At 47.9% G+C, this 18,532-nt stretch overlaps 1 protein-coding gene across 1 annotated transcript in view; it reads right to left on the minus strand.

Annotated features, from left to right (window-relative positions):
- The window catches only part of CORIN (corin, serine peptidase), a 309,818-nt gene that overhangs the window by 253,726 nt on the left and 37,560 nt on the right, over positions 1-18,532 (minus strand). The window lies entirely within an intron of this gene.

The raw sequence follows: 18,532 nt of genomic DNA on the forward strand, positions 1-18,532 counted from the left end.
TTGGGTCAGGCCTGCCGGGTCCAGGACTCAAACTGCCATCGGCTACATGGGAGTCCAGCAACATAGCCATTACACCAACTGCTGGTCCCCCATCTTGATTTTTTAACATGCTTGCCAATTTGGTATTATTCTAAGAGTGCACTGGCTGGGCTCCCTGGCCGTGGTTTTTACCCATCCTCGAGTCTCTCTCCTGCCCCAGCCGCTGCTACACTCCTCGCTGGCTTGCCCATCTAACAAGAGTCTGCATGCTGTTAATATTTATTACCCAAACTTCCTCACTTGCTGCTGTAGCTACTGCAATTTGGCACCAACTTCTGGCACTGGACCAAGAGGACCTTCGGCTGGGGCCACCAATGCCATCCATGTTGCTGTATCTAAATGACAGTCTCGGTGTTTACTGGGACGACAAATCCTCCATTAGCTCCTCCTCCTTCCTGAAGCATAGTCTTCCCTTGACTTCTCTTTTCCTATCTTTCTGGTCAACCCTTCCCTTTTTGTAGCTTTACTCATACCCAGTCTCCCCAGACAACGTCACCCACACAAATGTCTTCACCCGCCAGCCCTACACGGGGACTGAGGTCTCTGAGCAGCCAGCATAGACCTTCCCTCTGAAGTCGGATCTGCGAGTACAACAGGCCCCTTGACACTGGGTGCTGGGAAGGCACCTCAAGCCAGCAAGCTGAGACCACATCAACAACTGCATCTCCATTTCTGGCATTCTTCCAGGGTCCCTATCTCAGAAAAAAGGGAATTAAGCACCTGTCATGTGTTTGATTGTCGTATGCCCAGGCACTGTTTGGGCACTTGGGATAAGTCAGTGTGTAAAGCAATGCCCTCCAGTCCCAGAGTCCACATGCTTGTCCAAATGAGCCTTGTGTTTCACCTGGAATCCTCTGGCCTGGTGTGTCCATACCTGTCCATGGACTCCCTAGTCTGTTCTCCACATTCGAGCCAGAGTGAAAAAGAGGCTGTGTATCACAAGAAAAGACAACAACAAAAAGCTCAATTATTAGGAACCACAAATGGTGTAGTGGTTACATCACTGGACTCCCATTTAGTTGCCCATGGTTCAAGTCCCAAACCCGGCAGCTTAAAACTCATGTTGGGTGCATGTGCATACATGCTCAAAATCCTGAGAGGAGGATGGAGAAGGGATTGTGGTGTGGCCATCCCCTCTGTGGGGTTTCTTACTTTTTGTCTCTCCAGTGAGCTCATGTACCTTATAGCGAAAATCTCTCTGAAAAACAAACAAGCAAACAAAAACAAAGCTGAACTATTGATGATTTAAGGATGCCAAGCCTGGAATCAAAGTAGACCACCGTGTCCGGGACTTGAACCTCAGTCAGTTATGTGGGAGTCCAGCAATGTAACCATTAATCATCTGCTGGTCCCAAAAATAATTTTTAAAACAGAAAAAAATACTGATCAAGATACACGTGTGGGAACCAGCAGTTAGCGTAATGGCTATGTCACTGGACTCCCATGTAGTCGACCGCGGTTCACGTCCCGGACCCAGTGGCTTAAAACTTACGCCGGGCACGTATGCGTGCATGCCCAAGATCCTGAGAGGAGAATGGAGGAGAAGGGATTGCAGTGTGACCATCCCCCCTGGGGGGTGATTTCTTGCTTTCTGTCTCTATGTCTCTCTCTGGCGAGCGCACGTGCCCTATAGCAAAAATCTCTCCAAAAAAAAAAGAAAAAAGATACACGTGTTACAGGGACCAGCAGATGGCGTAATGACTATGTTGCTGGACTCCCATGTAGTTGACTGTGGTTCGAGTCCCAGATCCAGCAGCTTAAACTAACACCAGGCACATGTGCGTGCGTACCCAAGAGCCGGAGAGGAGAAGGGATTGTGGTGTGGCCATCCCCCCTTGGGTGGTGATTTCTTGCTTTCTGTCTCTCTGTCTCTGTCTTTCTGGCAATCGCAAGCGCCCTATAGCAAAAACCTCTCCAAAAAGTTTTTTAAAAAGATACACATGTTACATTAGAAGGAAAAGGGGGAGCGCACATGTTCGCGATCCCCACACTGAAATAGCCCTGCAGCACACATTTCAGACTACGCAGGACTGGCGACAGGTATAGTAGGGTCACGGTATGTTAGCTCCCGGTCTCTCTCACGACCCATGCCTTTACCCACCAGTGAATGCATAGTGTTTAGAGCAGTTCCCGAACAGCCAGGAGCAGAGCAATACCTAGTGAGCGCGTGAACGGACAAAGGCGCTCTGCTCACAAAGACGCCAAGAGCTGTTTGTAATGGAAGTGTCTTGCAAAGTCTATGGCTGAATCACCCCAAATCCTTGGAGGAGAGACTATATTTGGTAAAAAAAAAAAAAGATTTTTTTTAAGAAAAGGAAACCATATTATAATTACGTGAGATATTTCAATACAGAAAATAACACACTTGATTTCTTTTAGGGGAATATTAGAAAATGTTTTGTTTTAAAAAAGTAAACAGCCGGGGACAGCCGGGGCACAGTGGTTGGGAAGGTGGATCCTTCATGGCCAACTGCACGGTTCAAGTCCAGGACCCAGCAGCTTGAAAACCTCGCAGGGTGTGTGTGTGTGTGTGTGTGTGCATGTCCAAAGTCCTGAAAAGAGAAATGGAGAAGGGACTGTCGTATGCCCATTGCCAGTGACAGCAGCTACCTTCTCACTCTTCTCTTGCTCTCTGTCTCTCTCTGCTGAGTGTATATGTTCTCTAGAAAAATGGAAACAAGAAAAAATAGTACATTTTAGGGCCAGCCCTGGAGCACAATGGCTAAGTGCTGTCATTGGGAGCTGGATTCCACATAGCCAACCACAGTTCGAATCCCAGCCACAGAGTTTGAAGAACAGCCTGAGTGCGTGTGCCTGCAGGCCTGCATCCTGACGGGTGAGGACACAGCAAGGGTCATGTATGACCACATGTCACTGGGGTGCACTCTCGCTCTCACTCTCGCGAACACATGTGCCCTTATACCCATGCCCACTAGCAATTCTCAAAAACTGCATTTAAAAGAGTATATTTTAGTGCGTTTGTGTTATAAACTTTTTAAAAATATCTAAACGTTTTGGATTTAACTTGTTAAAATTCTGACAGTTTGGGGGCCCAGCTGTGGTAGTGCAGGGGAATGCGACTACTCAGCAGGCTGAGCCCACGTCGGAAGCCCGTGTTAGATTTCCGGTCCACCCTAAAAGCAAGATGCGGCAGCAGCACTGTCGTCCCAGGTACTCGGGGGGCTGAGGCAGGAAGACGCGAGACAGTGCTCTTGTAACAGAGAAAGTAAAGCGCTTGACGTCTGTGTTGAGGACATGAAGACCCTCGTCCCTTTACTCACCCTCTAGATCAGATTCCCAGACATCTCTAGCTCATGGCACCTTCAGGGTCTCTCCGATTGTCTCAGTGCCACGAGCCAACAGCAATGCTCCCCCGTCCATTTATTTACTGAGTAGCTTGCCCAACAAGCTGACAGCCTTTATGTCCTAAAAACTTAGTCATCATGGGTGGGGGGGATGCTACTCATCAGTGGAAAGAAACATATTGCCAAGACACTTTTTCTCCTTTTAGGCTGCCACAGGGAACGTGCGCATGCCAGAGAGAGAGAGAGACAGTGAGAGGGAAAGTGGAAACTCATTTGTGGGGTGGATGACCATGCCGCAATCCTTTCTCCTCCAATCTCCTTCTGGGATCGGGGGAATGCTGGGTCCGGGACTCAAACCATAACTGGCCACGTGGGAGTCCGGCACTTTAACCACCATGCCACCTGCTGGCCCCCTTTCAAGTCATCCTTCAGTAACCACGATTGTGTATTAATCAAGCGTGTGCACCTGTGGGGCACTGCAGCGCTCCTCCACCCTGAGTCAGACTGGGCACCCCCATCTCCCACAGCTGGCATTGCATGGATTTTTGCATGGCAGCCGCTGACAGCCCAGGCTGGTGACGATGGGGTGTCAGAGAGAATTCAGCACAACCAGGGGCGAAGCCGTGAGCCACCTGAGCCTCGTGTTTTAACTGATGGCCAGCAAACATGGGCTGTCCTTGCATTTCCCTGTAATGTAAAGACAGGCAGCAGGGCTCCGTGAGTCACCGCAGCTAGCCGGGCCCTCGTCTCCTGCTGGAATAGGGGAGCGGTAGCAGCACACGTTTTGGAGACCACAGTGCCCAACTACTTTTATCTCCCCCACGCCCATCCCCGTAATTCCAAATGTTTAAACTCATGTCAGAGCTCTTCCAGAAAGCCTACCCTGATTACCCAGATGGAGGGAACCTCTCCTCACTCCATTGGAATCGCTGGCATAGGGGGATACCCCCATTCTTCTCGTCTCACCTGGGAGGAGGCTAAAAAGCAAGGAGGATCATGGGAAAGTCTACTGCTCACCTCTAAGGGGCCGAAGTGCCGAGGGACAGGCGACTTCAGCTCCTGAATTGAAGGCTGCAAGGTGTGGCCCCTGGTGGGGTTCAGGACAGCCGGTTAGACCGATATGATCCAGCAGGTAAGATTATCTTTGCAGGGACGGAGCGGAGGGGTGAGAGCCCTCTCAGGGAGCTCAGTGAAGGCCAGATTGGAAACTCCAGGTCTCTACTAACCTACTGGGTTTCCGAGAAGGAAGCTGAGGGACTGAGTGCCACTTTAGGTTCGTTCTGCCTTTTTGTTTATGACCTTGCATTATTTTATTGAATCACTCACAAACAGCCACGATTCTTCATCTATAACTGGGTATAATGATGACGTTTTCTAACAGAGCGGTTGTGAGGATTATGGTTATTTCTGGGGGCCAGCAGGTGGCATGGTAGCTAAGGCATTGGACTCCCATACATAGCCAACCATGGTTCAAGTCCCAGACCCAGCAGCTTGAAACTCATGCTGGGTATGTGTATTTGCGTGCCCGAAATCCCAGGAGAAGAGGGATTGTGGTGTGGCCGTCCCCTTGAGGGGTGATTTCTCACTTTCCCTCTCTCTGTGTCCAGCAAGCACACATGCCCTAGGGCAAAATCTTGAAGGAAATAAAGAAAAGAAGAGAAGAGAAGAGAAGAGAAGAGAAGAGAAGAGAGAAGAGAAGAGAAAAGAAAAGAAAGAAAAAGAAAAAGGAAAGGAAAGGAAAGAAAAGAAAAGAGAAAAGAAAAAAGAAAAGAAAGAAAAGAAAAGAAAAGAAAAGAAAAGAAAAGAAAAGAAAAGAAAAGAAAAGAAAAGAAAAGAGATAAGATAAGATCACTTCTAGGGGCAGCACATGTGCAGGAGTGTCTGACCCACCAGGGGAACACCAGCGATGACGACCCTGTTCTCCTACCAGGAAGGAGGAAGGGGCAGCACAGTCCCTCTGCGAACACCTCCTGAGCGTCACCCCTGCTGCTTCTAGTGTAATCTCGGGGCCAAGAATGTACCCCATGGTCAGAGAGCTTTAAGAGCGGCTGCGGGGTGTAGTCTTTATTCTAGATAGCAGTTAAATTTTGGGCCAACCAAAATTCAGGGTTTTGTTTATGAGGTCAAAGGAGAGACTGCTATTAGGGGCCATTTGTCTCTGCCGTACGCCCGAGATTCACAGTTGGACAGCAGAGATGCTTTGGACACGGCCTCACTGTGCTAGTTTTCAATTCCTGTCTAGATTTCCTATTTAAAATATTCACAGTCAATAGAAAGCTTGGAGGTTAAGGTGCTGGACTGCCTCATGGCTAACCATGGTTCGAGTCCTGAACCCAACAGCTTAAAAACTATGCCAGATATGTTTGCATGCATGCCCAAAATCTCAAGAGGGGAATAAAGGAGAAGGAATCATCTCATGGCCACCTTCCTGGGGAGGGGTGATTTCTCAATTTTCCTCTCTCTATCTCCTTCTCTGTCTCCCTTTGGCAAGTGTACAAGCCCTATGGCAAAAATCTAAAAAAAAAAAAAAAAAAAAAAGAAAACTAAAATTTTCCCAAAAGCCTTCATCTCATTCTGTAACTTAACCTTATTACCTGGGACCTCGCACTGCATTTTGTATTCTCTACCTTGTTAAGCAATGAAAAAATAAGAAAGTAGGCAAATTATCAAAAAATTAAATTCATTAGGATTGGAGAATGACTTGGAATCTGGAGAAAAGCAAAACCTTTGACAATTTCTATAGTTCAAGTTCTACAGGATTTTTTGCCCTGAGTATGGCATGGAAGTCCCGGCTGAACTATCAACTTTCCAAGAGGCAGAGGTCACTCCATTGGGGAATATTAATAGCAGAAGGAATGTCACTTTCAATAGGAAAGATTGAAATAAAAAGGAGGTTCGAATTCACATGGAATAAATCCCAGATCTATCCCTGGTCATTCCAAGGTTTTGCTGAACACAAGCTGTCCTTGGCATTCAACAGCCCTAGCAGTGATTCCATTCAGCCACAGACACTGCCTACAAACAGACAAACATCAGCTTGCTGGTTTTCTGAGAGGATATGTATTCAATTTAACTTATATTATTATTATTTTAATTTGACCAAAGAGAGAGAGAAAGTGAGAAAACAAGCCTCTAGGCCCAGGACTCAAACCACAGTCAGCCATGTGGGAGTTCGCCGCCTTAGTCACCATGCCACCTGCTGGCCCTGAGATTGCTGTTTCTCAAAACACAGCATCAGACAGACATATGGTGATACTTCTATTTCAAATAGGATTTGCTTAAACTATCACCAAGATCAGGCAAACTTGAAGTAATAATAACCATTTCTGATTAGCAGAATATTTTGAAAAGTAAAAGTTAATTCTACCTGCATAGTATTACGTTAGATCTAGATTTTATTAAATAGCAAAATTATTCTATCATTAAATACAATTATGGGGCCAGCAGGGTGTATGGTGGTTAAGGCGCTGGACTCCCACATGGCCAACCACAGTTTGAGTCTTGAACTTGGCGGCTTGAAACTCAGGCTGGACGCATGTGCATGTGTACCCTAGATCCTAAGAGGAGACTGGAGAAGGGATTGTGGTATGGCCATCCCCTCAGGGGGTGATTTCTCACTTTCTGTCTCTTTGTTTTTTTCCAGTAGTACATGTACCCTATAGCCAAAAAAAAAAAAACTCTTTAAAAATAATATAAAATTATATAATTATGTAGACTTGGCAAGATGGTCAGTCAACACACTGTGAATTTTAGGTGTATAAACATTACCAGCCAGAGGTTATCGTAATTCTTATGCCAATCTGGCGAATTTAGTTAAAATTCTATTTATTGTTTTTCAGTTTATGATATTAGCAAAGCAAAATATTGAAACATCCTTAAACCGAAACGGGTGCACATTTAAATGGAAGGAATTGTATGTCAAATTATGGCAGAATTCAACGGCTACCTGTACCTCACGAGCTCGCTTCAATTTTACACACAATTAAAAAGAAAAAAAGCCATCCAATATCAACGCTAATGTTGATTTGAGACAAATTTAACTTTTGTTTTAGGTTTTTGTCATAGAGTGCTTGTGCTCTCTGGGAAGAGACAGAGAGAGAGAGAGAGACAGGGAGAGGGAAAGTGAAAAATCAGCCCCCCTGGGGTGGTCATGCCGCAGCCCCTTCTCCTCCATTCTTCTCTTGGGATTTTGGGCAGGCATGCACATGCACCCGTGTGATTTTCAAGCTGCCAGGTCTTGGACTTGAACTGTGATCGGCCATGTGGGAGTCCAGCGCCTTAACCACCACACACCCTGTTGGCCCTAAGCACTAGTTTCTTTAGGTACAAAGATAATGAACTGCAAACGGATTTGCACTCTGTCGTTCGAGCAGAACAGGGGACAGTCACAAGGCTCATCAGGTCACTCCTGCTAGTGCGGCCCAAAAGAAGACACAGAAGCCCCTCCCAGCTCTGTGGGGACATTACGCTGTCTCACATCGAGGTCACGGGCCTGAAAACAGGCAGTTGCAGAGACTCGGCTTGCTGCTCGCTCTTCCACCTGGAACCCTCGCCCGCAGAGCCTCACTCCAAGTGTGACCGAGTTGTTTGTTTTCCTGAGAGAGATGAAGTTCTGTGATCCATCTCCACTCCGCACCACCAGGTGGAAACAAACCAACTGCTACCCTCTTATTTAAGTTGTAAAATCGCCAGTGCTAAGATGCTTCCACTCTGTTTTCAACAAACCAGGAAAACCTCCCTCACGTGAATTAAACTTAGATTCATCGAGTAATTTAGATACTCCTGGAATGGGCATCTGTCAGCTCTTCCCAGCAGCTCCTTCTCTGTCAATGAGCAAAGGCCTCCAAAACCATCCGTCAGTGGGCCCTGCCAAAATCCAAATGTCTTTTGTTGTGATATTTGTTTTTAATATCCCAAGAGGCAGAAAGAACAAGCATCTGGTTTTCAGTAAATCTTTTCATCCCATTTTCTGGCATTTAATTGAAGCATACGAAGTTCAAATAACTCATGCACTCTCTCAAAATGAAATTACTCAGTTCACACCAGAACACATGGTTCTGCAAGCCAGCACTGCCCACAGTTTCTCCTTTGAAAATTCACATAATAACAACAGCAATAGATAATCTTTTCTCAAGTTTCACATTCTCAGACCCCAGAATGGGTGTTCACTAAATGGCAAGAAAATATCTGTCCTACTGGGGTGCTGGGTGGTAGTAATCCAGCGGCGGGCAGGGACTGCACTGGGGCTTCAGCTTTGAGGGTGGAGTGTGTAGCTGAGGTCTGACTGTGAGGGAGCAGGTTGGAATGCCTCACAGGCACTTGTCCAATACAGTCTGCAGAGCTGACAATCGAAGTGACCTTATAAAGTCACCCCCTCTGCAGCCTAACCAGATCTGCGGATAAGAAATTAAAAAGCTAAATGCCTTGTTCCAACCACAAGTATGCCAAAAACAAAATGAAACCAGGAAAGGAAAGGAAAAGTGAAAAACAATGTCCCTTACAGTTTCAGAAAGCTCCCGAGACCTGATGGCGCTCTAACGCATAGCTGGGAATGCATACAGGTCAGTTCCCCTAGAGGAAAACCATCGTTTTTATTTAAGAAATGTCTCTAGAGGCAATAGGAGAATCTTGTAACCCGAAGGTAAACCTCATTTTCTTCGGAGCACGGTGGGAGGGTCCTGTTTCTGTAACACTTTGAGAAGATGCCCCCGGGAGGAAAGTGTGAGGTCCTCCAGACAAGGTAGATTAAACAGCACCCTGCATTCCTCCTCTTGGAGACAACGTTGCCCCCAATCCCAAACATGTCAGTCTTACCATTTTATGAAAGAAAGAAACCTTGAAGTCATAGAAGATTCTTTGAAGTCACGTACAATATAAAAACTCTTTTTACATAGATTGGAGAGTCTTACACATTATATTTTGGGGGCCAACAGATGGGGGAGCAGTTACATAACTGGACTCCCACATGACCAACTCTGGTTCAAGTCCTGGACCCAGAGGCTTGAAACTCATACCGAGCGCAAGTGCATGCAACTCAAAATCCTGAAAGAACAGAGAAGGGATTGGGGGGAGGGTGATTGTACACTTTCTCTGTGTCTCTCTCTGTGTCTCCAATGAGCACATGTACCCCGTAAGCACACGTACCCTATAGCAAAAATCTCTCTAAAAAAAAAAAAAAAAAAATTCAACTTTTTTTTTCTGGAAACATGGAGGTTACGGGGGGAAAGGGGAAGTTGTCCATCCTCAAGAAATGAAATATTTGACATTTATTTATAGAGCTGCTTTTACTTTTACATGCTAATAAGTTACTACAGTTCTGAAGATGCTATGGCAAAATCCAAAGAACCCTAACATCTCGGAAAACCAAACCAAACCTACTTTTCACACAGCACTAAGGAGGCTGTGGGATTTGTACAAATCTTTGAGACGTAATTGAGTCACTGATTCTGTAATCATGGAAATGTTGTGACTTTTCAAAATTGAAACAGATTGGCAAAGCGAGTAGAGAGCTAAAACATTGACTTTCTACAGCTGAAAATAATCAGAGGAGGCATACAAGACGAAATGAATTGTATGCTCTACCACAATCCATGTCAGACACTTCGACGCAGAGTAAAGCATAAACAGATGTTGAAACCAGTTAACCTGTTGAACCTACCTGCCGAAAAGAATCTTGTAAGGGAAAGTACAAGTTAGGATTTTACGGGCTAGACGAAGCGGCAATTTCTTTCTGAATACCTAGAGTAAAAGGACAAATTCCAAACTTAATGTTCATCACAAAGCTTGCTACATTGCATGAACGTTCTAGTTGAAAATGCAGAGAAATTCCGTGTTGAGGTTTCTATTTAAATCGTGCCTGTGTTACATGTTAAAAACGTGTTGTGCTCACTCAGCACCTCTTCTGTGCACACCTGGCCATGAGGATATGAAGATGCAGAAGAGAGGCCTGGCCCTTTGGGAGCTGATGGCCTCCCTCCAACGAGACGCATGCCTTCATGGCTGACATGATGCACGCTTTCAGGGCTGAGAGGACAGAGATGCGGGCAAGTACAGAACTTCAACAAATCAGTCCTGGGTGCAGAGTGGACCCTATCAGCAGCATAAAACCACAGTGTGTCTTTCTTTTTTCTTTCTTTCTTTCTTTTTTTTTTTTTTTAAGAGAAAGATTTTTGCTATAGGGCATGGACACTCACTGGAGAGACAGACACAGAAAGCAAAAAAAATCATTCCCCAGGGGGATGGCCACACTGCAATCCCTTCTCCACCATTCTCTTCTTGGGATTTTGGACAGACACACATATACCCCTGCCTTGAGTTTTAAAGCCACCAGGTCTGGGATTCGAGCCACAGTTGACTATGTGAGCGTCCAGCAATGTTACCATTTTGCCATCTGCTGGTCCCCATAATATATCTTGAGCATTCGTTCCCATGAGTCTCAATGCATGAATGTGTTGGTTGAAGGAAGGAGGTCAAGGGGACGTCACCTAATTGACAATCTGAGCAGAACTCTCTCACACATTTCCGGATATTTGGTATACCTGGCACCACCTAATAGATGCCAACAGTAACACACACACACACACACACACACACACACACACACACACACACAAAGGCATTATGACCAACAAGTAGGACAGACATTATTTCCAGATCTCCTCTAGGGCAGGGATTCTCAATCCTAGGGCCACACACTGGACCGGTCTGGTCTATTAGGGGCCAGGCTGTGGACCAGTACTGGCCCGTGGCCTATTGATACCACCGTCTCCCCCATCCCTACTGCACAATAGGGAAGGAGTTACCCAATGGCGACGACAGAGGATTCATCTGTGTTTGCAGCCACTCCCCATTGCTGACATTGTCACCTGGGCTCCACCTCCTGTCACATCATCCTAGTATTGGATTCTCATGAGAGTATGGACCCTATTGTGTGACTGTGTCATTATATATAGCAACGTGTCCATGTGGAAATGGAGTGCGCGGTAGATATGGTGTGCTTGGGTCATTCTGGGACCAACTCTCCTCCCCATCTGGGGAGGGATGGTCTTCCACAAGGTCAGTCTCTAGTGCTGGGAAGGCTGGGGACCACTGCTCAAGGGCACCACATCTCCAGTTTTAACCATGTCGGCCCTTTAGCCAACACCTACTAGCACATTCTGCATGGTCTCATGTGTGCCCTGAATTCAAGGGACAGACTTAAGTAAATTGTTCCCACTTTCTGTAGGCATTAACTAACACTGGGTCTTGGGTAAGCCCTGATTGCTGCTCTCCAGGGACATGGTATGGTTTTTAAAGCTGACATTGTCTTTTCACTGTGACCATCTTCCTACCTGACACAGGAAAGAACACAGAATTTTAATGTCAATAGCAAGCAGATCAGAGTGGAGTAATCTGTTGAGTCTTTCAAAATCTAACACCTACTACGCTGAAGCGAGCATCTTGAGAATGGTTCAGAAAGAAAAACACAGATGGAGTGAAAACATCTTGGGCAGGAAGGGCATGAGACTGTCAGCCTCATGTGGTCCCTGCAGGATTTTAGACTGCAGATAGTCTCCACAGCGGTGGCCAGTTCCCCGAGCAAGCTGGCCCTTTTTGGCTCTGGTTAAAGTAGGATCAAAACTCTTTAGGTCCTGGTGGGGGCTGGAAAAATTGTGCCACCTGGCAAGTACAAACTAGCTATCCCTTGACTCTGAAGAGTAGATATGTGAGCTCCCAGAGCTGGCTATGGGCCAGTCTTAGGGGAGGTACTGAAAAATGGCTGCCCGGAAGTTCATGCTCCACTGTGCTGTTTAAACTGCTGAAATTCAGGGCCATGGAAAGAAACTTTCAAGTGGCGGAAACAACCTACGATGCCCAGAGCTTATTCACAAGTTCTAGCCATCCTTGTCACACAGTCCTAAACTCACTCTGGATGTGTTCACTAACAATCTCTGACCCTAGCTTTAGATTTTAGAGACCTCACTCATGGATTGAGCCACAGGAAGAGTGCAGATTTTGTTATAAAACAAAAAAAAGGGGGGGACCAGCGGATGGCAAAGTGATTATGTCACTAAACTCCCACATGGTCGACCATGGTTTAAGACCTGGACCTGGCAGCTTGAAACTCACACTGAGTCTGTGTGCGTGCCTTCCCAAGATGCCCGAAGGAGAACAGAGGGGAAGGGATTGTGGTGTGGCCATCCTCCCTGGGGGATGATTTCTCACTTTCCCTCTCACTGTGTCTGTCTGTCTCTTTCTCTCTCCCCCCACCCCACTGTGAGTGCATAATACCCTATGGCAAAAAAACCTCTAAAACTAAACAAAAGAATAGAAGGCTTTATCAGAGTGTATTCCATCTTCACAGGGTGAAGTCGAAACACAGTTACATTTTTACAAAGACTAAAAAGGAAATTCAGGGACCAGCAGTTAGCATAATGGCTATGTCGCTGAACTCTCATGTAGTTGACCACGGTTCGAGTCCTGGCCCTGGTGGCTTAAACTCACACCGGGTGCGTGTGCGTGCGTGCCTAAGATCCTGAGAGGAGAATGGAAGAGAAGGGATTGCGGTGTGGCCATCCCCCCTGGGGGGTGATTTCTCGCTTTCTGTCTCTCTGTCTCTCTCTGTCTGTCTGGCGAGTGCACACGCCCTATAGCAAAAACGTCTAAAAAAAAAAGATAAAAAGGAAATTCAAATGGTCTGTTTATTGAAAATTCAGTTTCTACAGAATCGGTTTATCTCAGGAAGTCAAAGGAGAACCGGAATGGTTTGAAAAACATAATTTTATCTTATTTTCAGAAAATCAGTTGATGAAACTGCAAGAGCTAGAATTCCTGAAGAGAAAAGTTTCGTTTTGAGCAGGTCAGGGGAGCAGGGAGGAAGGAGGGAATATTCTGAAGGTCTGATAAACAGATACCCCAGGTCTAAAACGATTAAAGAGCCTATAAAACAGGAGCGGAGTTTTTGATGATTGCTAGACCATAAGGTCTGGCTGGAACCCTAAGAAATCAAACAGGCAGAGGAATGGTCTCAGAGAACAAGTGAATTGAACACCTTCGAGGGGCCGAGGAACTGAGAAATTACTGAAAAGAAGCTTCTTACAGTTTTGAAAGGCGCTTCATTGCAAGAACAACTGGGTGACCGTGCCTTAAAGACTGGACAGCCATTCAAAGTGGCTACTGAAAATCTGTGTATAATGGATGGGATAAGATCTGGAATACCCGATATCAGCGTCAAATTCTCCAAACATTTTTTTTTTTTGAGAGAAATATTTTTGCTATAGAGCACATGTGCTCACCATAGAGACAGAAAGTGAGAAATCACTCCCCCGGGGGGATGACCACACCACAATCCCTTCTCCAGCATTGTCCTCTCGGGATTTTAGACACGCACGTGCACACACACACACACACACACACACACATACACACACACCCGGTATGAGTTCTAAGCTGCCGGGTTTGGGACTCAAACCGTGGCTGACTATGTGGGAGTCCAGCGATGTAACCATCACACCACCTTCTGGTCTCCAAGTCTCCAATAATTCTTGAGCATCAAGTTTCAGCCTGACAGTTACTACACATGAGTGTATAAGTATTCTGTGTGCCCTTCCTTAACATGATAGATGATTTATGCAATTAAAAATAAGGGAAGGCATGGCAAAAAAATGAAACATATCCTAAGAGACCTGGCGGGTCCATAACAGAGTCCAAGCCAGGACCAGACGTGGATTTCAGCTGAGAGCGCCTTCTGGGCGAGGAGAGCCGCTCTGGGAGTTATGGCAGGGCCGATTGCTTTGACCATGGAAGCTTCCGGCAGGCCCAGAACCCACAGATTTCACGTTTCTCACTATGGGAGACATCACCAAGGAGGTCCAGAAGAGACAGAAAAAGACATGTCCACAAACCCCATGCAACCTAGAAGCCCCACCCAGAGCGCATTTGTGAAACCGGTGGGAACGATCCGGTTAAGAATCCAGGTGAACTTCCCACACTCAGCCAGGCCTTCCTCGAGGAAAAGGGGACAGAGACCAGGACAGCCAGTGAGCCCCAGCGGCAGTTAGTGATGAAGGTCCTGACGGGGCAACCCTTCCCACGGGAAAGGAAGAGGGCAGACACAAAGGGGGCCAGGAAGAGAAGCGGGGCGACCAGAACCAGTCACCAGAATCCGCCAAAAACAGGAGCGGTAGTGGGAGCCGAGAAAGGGTCTCTGTAACCTCAGCCGCAGACGCGGTTCCCAAGGTCCTGACCGGGAAGCAGAAGCCGGGAGCAGATTTCTCCCCGTGTATACCAACGCCCTGGGCCGAGCTCGCTCCCCATGCACACCAACGCCCTGCCAACGCCCTGGGCCGAGCTTACTCCCTGTGTACACCGACGCCCTGCCAACGCCCTGGGTCGAGCTCGCTTCCTGTATACACTGATGCCTGGGGCTGTGTACACGGACGCCGTGGCCGAGCTCACTCTCCATGTACACCACCCCACCCACCCCCACCCCAACTCGCTTCCTCTATTGATTCCCCTCGGGCTTCTGAATCCAGCCTCCCTAGGGCCGCCTGCTTTGCTGCCACTGGATCTGTGAGACACCATGTAAATCCCCTTCTTTGGTTTAGCCATTAAAAAAAATGTTTCTGCCTGTGTTTCTCCATGAGAGAAAGACAGGACAGACAGAAGACTGGCTCCCAGCAGAGCCTTCCTGCTGTGACACCTCTGCCCCAGCCAGCCCGGGTCACAGACAAGCACACCCCGTGTGCCCCCAAAACTCCTGGGGCACAACCAGGCCTTCTCCCGCATGGGCCCGGCTGCACCACTGCTGTGGGATCTCCCGCTCGGTTCAAAACTTAGTCACTTTATTAACACATGTAAAACACCCACACATTTACAGAAAAGCTGGACCACGTTCCTGGACCCCCGATACCGAGATGCTAACTGGACGCCCATGAACTCCTTGGGAAATGGTTGTTGATAACCACGCTCCTGTGAAACCCAGTGTAGCCCTCAGCCCGCCGGTCCCACTGACACAGGGTCTGAGTGTCCTCTCTCCCCAGTCTTCAGCCTCCCTCTTCCACAGCTGGACACTTTGTAACTTACAGACCTGCCCTTTCCTGCATTTCCTGAAGGTTCCTCAGTTGCTAGTTAGTATTAAAGTCAGGCGCTGTTTACAGAAAGACCACAGAAGTGGGATTGTATTCCTGTGGCACCTGGCCGATTCCTCCTTTATTAGTGATAATTGTATCAGTCCCTGATAAAGTCCTTGCCAGGGTCACGCTCCTCTCCCCGAGTGCAATTACTAGGTGCTCTGCAGCGAGTTAGTATGAAACTGGGTTCGCATCCCCACCGCAGCTTCCTGTTCACTCCTGATTCACACACACACGGACACGGCTTCCCACCTCCCTGAGTGGGGTCCCACCTGTGCCCATCACTAGTCCCCCACGCCCTGTTTGCCCTCCGGTGGCCAGCACGAGCCCATCGGGCAGGTTCTGGCATGCCTTGGTCCCTCCTCTGTCATTTCTGGAGCGCTCTGTTTTCCGGAACCAGATCTTTGGACTCGTGTTTCCCTTGCCTCAGTCTTGGAATCAGCCATCTCTCCAGAGAACCCGATTCCTTTTTGTAGAAAATGGTCTTTAAATACCACGATCGGGGGTCAGCACGTGGCAAGGTGGTTGGGTCACTGGACTTTCCTGTGGCTGAGTGGTTCAAGGCCTGGATCTGGCAGCAGCTTCCTCTCTCTCTCTCTCTCTCTCTCTCTCTCGGGTGAGTGCAGGTGCCCTATAGCAAATTAAAAATAACAAGTAAAATTAAATAAATAAATAATCCTTAAAAAGACCCAAGAACCAGTTGGTACTTTCTCCTGACCCCGGGGTACTGCTGGTCTGTCTCTCGGGACAGGACTAGAGGGAACCCGTGTTCACAGAGTGTGTGCTCACACACGCACACACCCTCAGATCCACACGTTAAGAATTATTTATTTATTTTATCCTTTATTATTATTTTTTAATTTTACCAGAGAGGAAGGGAAAGCAAAAAGTAAGTCACCAGGTCTAGGACTTGAACCACAGTCAGCCACGTGGGAGTCTGGCGTCTTAACCACTATGTCACCTGCCAGCCCCCTGACATGTACTTTCCTATACCATGTTTACAGGTTGACACGCACATATTTACATGCAGAGAACTCAGTTCTAATCCCGTGTCACAGGGCTCCAGGTCACGTGTTTCGTGTCTCTGAATGTTTAACTCGTTTCTCCAGCAGGGAGAGCCCTGGCTGTTGTCACCTGTCCACGAGCCTGGTCGGCCACCTGTTGGGACCCCTGGCCCAGGTAGGTGTCAGCCACCTCCTGTGAGTGCACCTCGTTCTCACCCAAGCTCCCACACCCTGCCGCTGCTCCCCACACCCCCCCACGTCCTGCTCTCATTCACCTACGTTATGCCAGCACCCTCCCAGCTCCCACCTGGGGCACCGCCCAGCCCCACGGGCCATCCCCCGTGGATGTGGTCTCGCCCTGCTGCCCTGCCCCACCAGGGAGTCCTCCCTGCGGTCCACTGGGTGAGTCAGGACTGACCTCTCCAGCCAGGGATGTGGAACGGCAGTTCCCCGACTGCGGACAACACTCACTGCTACTGTATCTCCCGCCCTGTTCTCGCTTAAACATGTAGATTGGAGTTTCCCACCCAGCTGCCTGAAACACAGTGCTGGGTGTGCATGCGTACCCAAGACCCTGGGAGGAGGAGAGAGAAGAGATAGCACGTGGCCCTCCTCTCGGGGGTGGTTTGCCACTTTGCCTCTCTGACACACCCTATGGCAAAAATCGAAGACAAAAAAACGACAAGATCCGGATCCGTCAGTGTTCCCAGCCACTTTTAAGTCATCAGGGTGTGTATGTGTGTGTATTTGTATGTGTGTGTGGGGGGGGTGTTGTGTGTGTGGGAGTGTGTATGTGAGTGGGGGAGTAGGTGTGTGTGGGGTGTGTTTTGTGTGGGAGGGAGGGCGTGTGTGTTGTATGTGTGTGGGTGTGTGTGGGGTGTGTTTTGTGTGGGTGGGAGGGCGTGTGTGTTGTATGTGTGTGGGTGTGTGGGTGGGGGGTGTGTTGTGTGTGGGAGTATTGTGTGTGTATATGTGCAGGTGGGTGTGTGGGTGTTGTGGGGTTGTGTGTATGTGAGTGTGGAGTGTGCGGGTGTGTGTGTGTGGGTGCGTGTGTGGAGGGTTGTATGTGTGGGTGTACACTACTCTGCACTGCAGCCACCAGGACAATCTGCATGCACACTGAGTAACGGGGACAGAAACAAGCCTGTCTGCACCTCTCCGCAGGGCACTCCGGTGGGGAGGAGAGGCCACTTTGGAAAATTGTGTTGAGTATCTTTCCTTTGAGAAACATAAGTGAAAGGACCACAGACTTTTTACAGGATAGCTTCTTTTCAAATAAAATTAGTTTGGGGACCAGCAGTTGGCATAATGGCTATGTTGCTGGACTCTCACGTCGTCGACCACGGTTCGAGTCCCGGACCCGGTGGCTTAAACTCATGCAGGGTGTATATGCGTGCGTGCCCAAGATCCCGAGAGGAGAATGGAGGAGAAGGGAATTGCAGCGTGGCCATCCCCTGGGGGGTGATTTCTCACTTTCTGTCTCTCTGTCTCTCTGTCTGTCTGGAGAGCACACTCACCCTGTAGCAAAACCCTCTCCAAAAATAAATAAATAAATAAGTTTGTATATTTTTATTAAAGGGTTAGTTTACTTCCATTGTGGGTAAGAAATAACTTTTCTGGAGAGAGGCTGTTCCTCTCTCTGCGAAAGCTTCCTTCAAGGGCGGACCGAAGACGGTGACCTGTGTTTGCGTCTCTGAGAAAAAGCGGCCTGAAGACACCGTTACTCAGGAGCTTTATTCCTCACCCAGAGAGCGTGTCTGTCCCTCTGATTTACATGCAGCCAACAGAGATGAAGTCTAAAAACAACTGCAGAGCCAGCAGGTCACCTGGTGGTTACCCTGCCGAACTCCCACACGGCCGACCGCAGTTCAAATCCCAGACCTGGATGCTTGCTTTCTCACTTTCTCTCTTCTGTCTCTCTCCAGTGACCACTGCAAATTAAAATAATAAATAAACAAACAATTCTTTAAAAAGAAGAAGAAGAAACAAAGCACAGCGTAAAATCACGCTGGTGCTCCCGGAGGGCCGTGCAGAGGGCAAGCCAAGGCCATCTTAAAACGGCCCAGCCGCTGCC

This window comes from Tupaia chinensis, unplaced genomic scaffold, assembly GCF_000334495.1.
Source record: "Tupaia chinensis unplaced genomic scaffold, TupChi_1.0 Scaffold000054_1, whole genome shotgun sequence".
Lineage (NCBI taxonomy): Eukaryota > Metazoa > Chordata > Mammalia > Scandentia > Tupaiidae > Tupaia > Tupaia belangeri.